Below are 9,277 nucleotides of genomic sequence, written 5' to 3'. Positions count from 1 at the left end.
ACATGGTATAATGATGTTGCCTGGCTTTAAAAGAAATGAGATTCAAATGCCTATGCTAAAAAAATAAGGCTTAAATGTTGTTGTTTTTTGTTTTAATCGTAACACAATGTGAACAAGACTTAAAACATCAAAAGGGAACCTTTGCTGAGTCTCAAAATAGCAGGAACACGTCTGGATTCCTCGCATTACATCATTCCCCATGATGTCATCCTATGGGGTGACATTGGCACATGTGACTGAACTGAAGTCACACTCAGTTTTTACTTTTAACTCACAGCAGATAATTAATAATGTTACTCAGGCACACCATTTCATATAAGTAACTAATCTTATTTCTTTTTTCCAAGAGGAAAGCCGTTTCAGAGAGCAATCCAGGAAAATTACATTTTCTCTTTAGAGGGGGGGCTATGCATAATAAGGGGACATAATAATCAATTGATTTATATGAATTCTGGTCATTAGATCACCCCCTCCCCCCCCCCCCCACCCACCCTAGTATATTGAGAAATCTGGCAGCAATGACAAACTGAAAGAAAGTGCGTAGTGCAGGCTTTTAAGAAAGAAAAGCATTTGTCCTCATTACCTTCTGATAATGTCAGGTTGAGGAAGGTTATGAGTGAGCCAAACCTATATAAAATGAAATCCCTCCAGCCATTACCTCATACAGATGACATTTCATTGTCACATTCATCTACCTTGAGTGAAAGTCCGTCAGTTATTTGCTGCAAAGACAGGCCTTACTATAAACCTTTACTAAGTTAAATTGTGCTAGAAAATATATCAAACCAATGTACAGTTTTTCTCAGTTCTACGCTTGTGGTATGTATTAATACTGAACTGAAACAATAGTGCATTGTGTACAGTTTCGCGTTGGCGCATCTGTACACCTTGTGCTCAGATATCAGTGCCATAAATCACCAAATCCAGGAGTTCTAGAAAAAGCCACTATATATATAAAAAGTCAATGAATTGTAAGTTTTCTGTCCTGTCTGTCTTTCTATGTGAATTACAGTTTTTGTAACAAAATGGAGTGGAGGGAAAACCTTTAGATCACTAAGTTGAGTAATAACTATAAAGTATAGATAAAGTGAGGTTAAATTCAGTTCTGGGTCATGAAAGCCATTAAAATATTTTTTTAAGGCTTTCATTTATTTTCTAAATGGTATTTTTAGATTTAACTTGGCATACATGTTTGTCGGTTTATTTAATATACTTTTGCTTACTGTGTTTCTCTTTATTTTTGATGTTCCTTTAGCATGTTGAAGCAAAATATATATTCCTTTCCTAATCATAGTGTTAGTGGCATGGGTAGATTATGTCCAATGGTGAAGTCATGTTTTTAGACACTTTTTGGCTAAAGAAAACACCCAACAAGCGTTCCCTTAGCCGCAGTATAGTGTATAATGTATATAATTAAGCAAATACTTGCCTATATGTGTACTGTGACATTTTCAGCACAGCTGTGCTACCTGCTTACCTAGAATTCCACATGTGAAGGTCATCTGCCAAATTGCTAAAGCCGCTTGCTATGTCTGTAAAGAAAAATGGCACATCAAATCTGCAGTGTCCATTCCAGAGCCTAAATTCAATTCATTCAAGTGCCCCTTGGCTGTCCTTGAATTTACCCCTTTAGATGCAGGTTGGGCAGGGGAAAACCAATGTTTGCCCTAGCAAAGGAGGATAACAGCTCATTGACGTAACAGGATTTGTGTGTGATTGCTGACTTAGCAGGACCATCATCTAAAATGTAACACCCAGCACACTTTCTCATGACCAGATTGTTTATTAAAAGAAAACAAAGCTCAGATCTTGTCTGGGGAAATTTCCACAAAAAATGTTAGCCTTAAATATATCCTGTTGTTTTTTCACAAAATATTTATTTATATTGACTTCATATAGTGACTTCAAGTGACTTCACTTGAGATAAGTCAGTTCTCACTTATTATGAAAACAGTTTTTCAGATCTACAGTATATCGTACTAAAAAGGGTGGATGATCCAGTGGTTAAGGTAAATGTACCAGAAATGTCCTGATTCAATCCAGTTAGTGATTGTGTGTTACCTCTAAGTAAGTTACTTAACCTTCTTGTGCGCCTTCCTTTGGACGCAGCTCAGCTACGTAGTGTAGTTGACACACAGGTCACACACTAGCACATTTCTTTAGTTGAAACACACTGCTGAATGACTAATTAATTACTAATTTTGTTCTTAAATTAATTAAAGACCCAATGTGAAGACCATTCTTTATGTATTGATTCCCGTGGAGTCTCCTGTTTCTGTCAGACTTGTGCTTTCCATGGCACTTTTTGCTGCCGCTTGAGAGCTCGTATTCAAAACACTCAGCAAGTGTGAACTCATAGAGATAAGCTCTGGGATACTATGTAATACACTAAAATATCACTGTGACCTGTCGGGTGGTGCGGATTCGTGCTCCAGCTTGTCTGAAGCTGACGTTTGGAATCCAGCGACCGTCGCTTTAACCCTTTCCATGTGTGACTAGTGTGGTGCTGAAGTCTACAGGAACATTTTCAATACTGCTCTCGCGCTGAAAGATGATTGCAAGGTCCCTCAAGTGGGATATACCATGGGGATTCAATTTGTAGGTCTTCTTTACATTTAAAAATACTCGTCGGTTGGTTCTTGTGAAAGGGCATAGATTGAGTGTCAAAAATTAAATTCTCTATAACCTCAAATGTGATTCAGTGAATCAGTATGGGCAGCTGCGATGGAAATTCCTCTCATTTTCCCACAATAACTCAAGTACACTGCCCTGTAGGGACCACCAAAGTAGAAGCAGAGAGGGTAGACCATTCACCATGCCCATAAATCTGTTGCCATGAGGATCGATTCCTAATGGTAACAAATGTATGTAGTGGTTTTGGGAAGTGGGCTACTGTCCAAAGCAGGACTAAATTAAGATATGTGTAAATAATGGTGCATATACCAGTTGTCATGCCAAAAGTTTGCATTTTGGGAGTTTCTTCCTCCTGGTTTCTGGACCATGCTGTACTTTTTCTAATATGAGATTTTACTTGCATTTTGTTTCCAGGCTATGGTAGGGTTAGAGTCCCCTTTAAAGTTAGGCATTTGCCATCTCATATTCTTGCAGGATGTGAGAAATCTATTGGGAGCTCAGTACTTTGAAGTATATGTTCCTGTCACTCTCCACCACAGAAGAAAAATGAATGAAGATTTGGGAATGAGAGAGAAAAGCACATTTTTCAGGTAACCCGGCTATGACATTTTCACAGCAGCAATAGTAAATTCAAACAGCACTGCTTTGCTATGAAATAAAATACAAAATACTTCTCTTCTAATCATAATGTGTATATATATATATATAATGTTTATAGTGTGTATGCTGTACAGTAGTTGCCAGTAATTCACTGTTGTAAAGAACAAATGACCAAAAATGTTAATCAAGCTATAATACCCATCAAACCTAATAAAAAAATGTATTTTGTTTCTGTTCGGTATGTACAATATTAGTCATAGTGTTTGTTGATTTGAGTTGAGCTGAGTTGAGTTGTTGTGGTATTGTGTTTGGAATGTGCCTAAAATATAATTCTATAAATCATCATAGACAACATTTTCTAGATTTATAACTGTTGTATTTTAGAGACTTTGTCACAATTTGTTACTGATCTGGGACATTTTTGTCAAGCTGAAGGTGAAATAAATAATGAATTTTAATAATTTAGAAAAAACAAACGTGCTGCAGACTCACTGAAAAACATAACTTGTACACAACATCACGCAGTTCAGGATGGAAATCTGGAGACTCCACAGAAAGCCCTGCTGAGGATGAACCTACAGGAAGGAAGACGGAGATTTCAGTGTGAGCTCAGTGTGACAGGGCTTCCCACCTCAGCAGTGTCCACTGATTGGGTTTTGAGAGCAATAAAACTGCAAGATACTCATCTGCTTTCTATTTGCTTATGAACTGCAGTAGTGACAACAGAATTGCTCCTTCCTGAGTGGGGAAATGTAATCTTAGGGAGTAAAAAACTAATTGAACACTGTATTACAGAAATCGCTAAACAAGTCATGCTCCAGTACATTGTTGGGCAGAAAACAATGCAATGTTACTTTACAAAGCTATATTTTATGAGGTCTGAAAGAGACACTGGACAACATCATACATGCCAAAGACAAGGGAAGTTTTTATTTGAGCCCGTGGTCTGACTGTAAAAAGGGTTGTTTTGTCTGAAAGGATAATGACACTGAGAGGGATGGGTCATTTTTAATTAACTCAAATGTCTGATTGGATCAGGTTATGATTGAATTTCTACATGGGATTTTTTGTACAGTCTCAGTCTGTATCCAGTTTGGTTTTGGTCTTGGTTTCTAAGCACGTACGATGATATCACACCGTCTAGGTGAGTCATTATGGTAATTTATGCTGACATAAGTACCTTACATGGTACCTAGCTAGTAATCTGTTTAAGCTCTGCCAGCTTTTTTATTGGTGTTGCGTGCCAGAAGCAAAATATTGAGAGTTGCATATATAAGACAGATAAGCCTGGAGTTTATTTTATTAAATCATGTATTTATTAATGTCGGAAAAGAGAATGTCTGAACCACTTATTTTAACATGACAGGAGCTCTTTTAGCTTATTAAGAAAAACTACAGACTCAAATGCCGCCTGTATAATGTAGAGCTTTTTTTGTGTTAGACTAGTAGTGCAAGAGAAAAAATAACTCCTTTACATCAACCTGAACCTAGTATTTTTTTAAATGTTTGGAATTCACTGTATGACCTGCTAATATCCTGTCTTAAAGATACTGACATTGTTATACTGGAGGTTGTAAGAAAACCTGACAATGAGAGCATGCATTTGTATTAAATGGGTGGAGCAAAAATAATAATTAAAAGAAAGAGTTTATGAAGTCAAAGAGAAATTAAGTTCCAGTGCCAGAAACGATATAAATAGAAAGCCCCTTAGATGATCTGCAATCATAAACACACAGAGGGACCGTAAGGGAAGGAGTGTATTTCTCTATATTCCCTGGGGACTTTTTGCACATTACAGACAAGCAGTTTCTCATGTTAATGTGCAAAATGAGTCCATAAATCTAACGGCACACAGGTGAAGAAGTGCAGGAGTAGCTCCTAGAGAGTGCATCACCAGCCTGATCGGTGTGACTCTCTCACTGTGCTGGCTCGGCTGACCTACCTGATCCATGTCACTCTCTCTGCTGCTCTGGAGGCCCATGCCTGGTGTAGCTAAAACACTTTTTGACTTTTTGATTTGAAGATCAGGTCAAATTCAGCAGTGCTGTCAAAACCCTATAGGTCAAATGCAGTGCAGTATAATTTATCAAATGTGGGCCAGGAGCTCATCTTTCTGCCGGGGCAGATGTGTCTTCGATGAAATATGACATCTTGCAATGGCCAGAGGTCACCAAGATGAGGTGACTAAGGGATAATATCATCTTTGGACTCTTGAAAAGTCAGGGAATAAAAAGCTGGTATACAGACTATGGAAGCTATGGCACTTGACAGTGCAAAATAACCAGAATGAACAAAACATTCAAAACATTCAATCACCAACATACATCTCTTCAGGTAAGGCATTACTAATGGACCTGCAGGAGATGAACAGAGAATGCTTAGGGAGAAACAGGAGACTGGAAGTTGGAAGGAGCAGCATGGTGAAGAGAGTGGACAGACTAGGATCTTGGGTTGAGTATAGGGGCACAATAGGAAACTGGTGGATAGTAAGCAACATGGGAGTAGCATGAGAGAAGTGAGTAAGAGAGAAAATGAGGTGAATACAAGGTTCAAGAGTGAGAATGGAGGGAGCAGGAAGTCTTGACAGGACATGCATCTGGACTTAGAGCTGAATAGAGTAAGTATCCGGTGAAGGACATATTCTGTAGATGTGTCTCCGAAAGCAGCCGCAAGATCAGGATAAAGAAGGTGATGAAGGGAGAATGGAGGTAGAAAGGATGATGGAGAGAGAGGAAGAGAAATCTAGCCAGCGTGGTATCTCAGTTGGTTATGATTGGTCTGTGTTTATCACAATAATAATAATTGACAAATCAGCAAAACAACATAGCTCATCCTTATGTTTATGCACGTCAAAACTAAATATGTAGCTAAAACCTAGTCTTGTCTAAATCCAAACAAGTCTTTTATCCCCTGAGAGCTGACAGGTAAAACATGTACAATATTTACAGATAGTGCACATTAACACCCCGACTTAAAAATAGGATATGAATGGACTAGCATTCTATTAAATACTTAAAATAAAACACTTAGGCATCTGTAAGAGCACAGAATGAGTAAAGGCTTTAAAAGATAAATGTCAATCCTCTTAGAATTATAGAGCAGTCTGGAAAAATTCTCAGTTTATTGTTTTCCTAATGCACATAAAAGATGTGTGACCTAAACAAGCACAAAGCACATCTCCTCTGAGATGTTAAATAGATGTTTGTTTAGTCTACTGACTGTAAAGAAGAAGAAGAAGAAGAAGAAGAAGAAGAAGAAGAAGAAGAAGAAGAAGAAGAAGGAGAAGGAGAAGGAGAAGGAGAAGAAGAAGAAGAAGAAGAAGAAGAAGAAGAAGAAGAAGAAGAAGAAACAACAACAACAACACTGGCCAAGCAGCATTCTTGGTAAATGCCATACAGTGTGATTCCACTTCTTTAAAGCCTGATATTTTCACAGTATTTATTGTAGAAGCACATGTACTCCTTGTTACCACTTACTTAGTCCCTAACCATTAAAATCATTGCCCCTTTTCTCCATATTATATTTTAAAATGAATATTTGCTGGATTTAACCTACAAATACATTATAAATGCACCAGAATGGTAATAATAGCAAAAGTCTAAAGTCTAAATGTGCACCTTCTCCAGCTCTTTACAGAAATGCTTGCATATGCTCTTTGACTATAAAATAAAACTGTACAGAAGGAAAAACTAAAGAAATGGGAAATATTTTACCATGTCAGGTTTTCTTGTGTATTCAATGATGTTAACAACTTTACAAATTTCAAGTATTGCAATTAAAGAAAGTGAACAGATCTCCTGAAACACCTGTTCAAAGATTCTCCACAGAATAAGATCCAGGATATGGTACAAGTCACTAGTCACACCCAAACTAGTAGCTTTGAAAGTTATCCTCTTTGTCTGTGTACTACCTCCTTCTTTGCCTATAAAGTGGGAATATTTTTGATTGAGATTATTCGGACCCTGCTTGGCACTGTATTTATAAAGCCACTGAAATTATGCAATTATCAGCTGGCCTGTTCTAGGTTCTCTGGAGATCTACAGATCCAGTTGGTGAGAACATTTTATTTTGGTGGTGGGGTAGTGATAAATGCTGACATTGTATACTGTTGTGTCTGCTGGCAGTTAGTCAGTTTGTTGAGTAATTTCCAAAGCAAATCCCTGCCATTATATTCAGCCACGTTTAGCAAGCCGGGGCAGGAAAACTTCTGAGGTCGAAGTCTTGAAGTTGCAGAACATAAACACGGTCAAGCTGCTTCACATGCTTTTGGGGATTCTCACCAGTAGTCAGCCTATGCTATATAATGATTAACCTTCTGCAGATTCTTGCCCATGTGAGACTGTCATGCTAAGCATTCTTGTATTCACTGTCCTTTACTGTCCCCAAAAAACACTGCCTAATTTATTTGATTAAATTAAGTTTCAGCCAAAATCACAACAGAGCTTCATTAGCAGTAATGGTATTGTCCTCTTCAGAAACAGATTTATTTTTTGTAAGAAATGTACTCTATTTAGTTATTGATTCAGGGGCCCTTGTGAGACATATAATCCTGCCTTCACAATTTTCAGCACATTTATGAGATCACCCGTTTGCACTTGGTAAGCATATCATACACTCTCCCTGTCCACTGACAGCGAGCCTCCTGTGGTAAATAAAAGATCAGTGTCTTACTTGTCCGACCTTTTGTCCATTCTTGTATGAATAGCAATGGCTATAGGATTGATAGGATCATCATTTGTGGTGCATTAGACTAACTGTACAGAGGTACAGTCTTTGTGAGGCTGACATGATCAAATCTAGAACAGCTCATAATACTAAGAAATGGGTCTGGTATACATGGGCCAGGAATGCAAAGGGAGGGTCAGGACAGAGGGAGTTGGCAGGGTTACAACTGTTCGGTCTCTAGTATGATGGTATAGTTCCTATTTGAGTTTGTATTAAAGAAAATAAGAACGTTTGGCTGTGATATATTTTATTCACACCCATGATGAATATACATTATCCGTGGTAATGTATACATTACAGTACCATGAGTTATTTGGATCCCTCAAAGGTTCAAGAGGGATTCTACTTGTCAGCTGAGTCCATTTCACCTCTCTTCTGTCTGTACTCTACCAGTGCGTGTTTTGCTTGACTTCCCACCCTTAGTCCTTGTTAAAAGTAAGATTCAGATATTGCATCGATACAGCTGCAAGGCATCCCAGCTACATTCAGACAGTCTCCGGCCAAAAGCACCACGTAATCTGTACTTGTTACCATAGATGTAAGAGAAATCTGATTCCTATGTGACTTATAAGGGATATTACGGGCTATTTTGGCAGTTTGTTTACTGTATGGGTTTTAACTGCTGTGTATGTCTAAGCTGATTAAAACTTCAGTGTGTTAAAAAGTAATCCTCGGATCAGTAGCAACAGTATCCAGTTTTTTTACTGGGTGTATGGTAATAAATTTCAGTCCAACAGGAATTGAAACAGATGGCAAAGGACTTCTTAGCCAACAGTAAAGAAGTCGGCTTGTGAAAGGGTATTTAAGGCATGTCATCGTGAAATTCTGGGAAACTCTACTTCCTGTGCTGTGTTACAAACCTTGGGATACGTTAGACATGTGTTTCCTGTTAAAAGACACATTGGACAAGTCTTCAAATCTATTGCCTTTGTTACTCAATATGATTAAAGTGTAACAAACAAATATGGGCGAAATCAATTTTAAGATGCCTCCTATTTAAGGTTTACTTTTCCACTGTGTTTTTATTCCTAAGCTGGTTTCACTGGTGAGCTTCTGTCTCTGCCACATACTTATTTTGAAAGCTACTTGCATAAATTATTTTGTGTAATTGTTTTACCTCCCCGCCTTCCAATCAGGCCCTCCTATAAGGGATTGCATTAAGTTGTGTTTTCAGAAAATGTTTTACTGTAATCTGTGGCAGGATTCTGCCTCCCAGGTGTGGTCTGCTTGGCTAAAAAATGTTTTATGACAATATGGTCACATGGGTGTCAGTTGGCCAATCAGAAGATCAGATACCTGAGGGACACCTCTAGCCCTA

The sequence above is a fragment of the Amia ocellicauda genome, chromosome 6, assembly GCF_036373705.1.
Source record: "Amia ocellicauda isolate fAmiCal2 chromosome 6, fAmiCal2.hap1, whole genome shotgun sequence".
Lineage (NCBI taxonomy): Eukaryota > Metazoa > Chordata > Actinopteri > Amiiformes > Amiidae > Amia > Amia ocellicauda.
Note: the sequence above shows the minus strand (reverse complement) of the source record.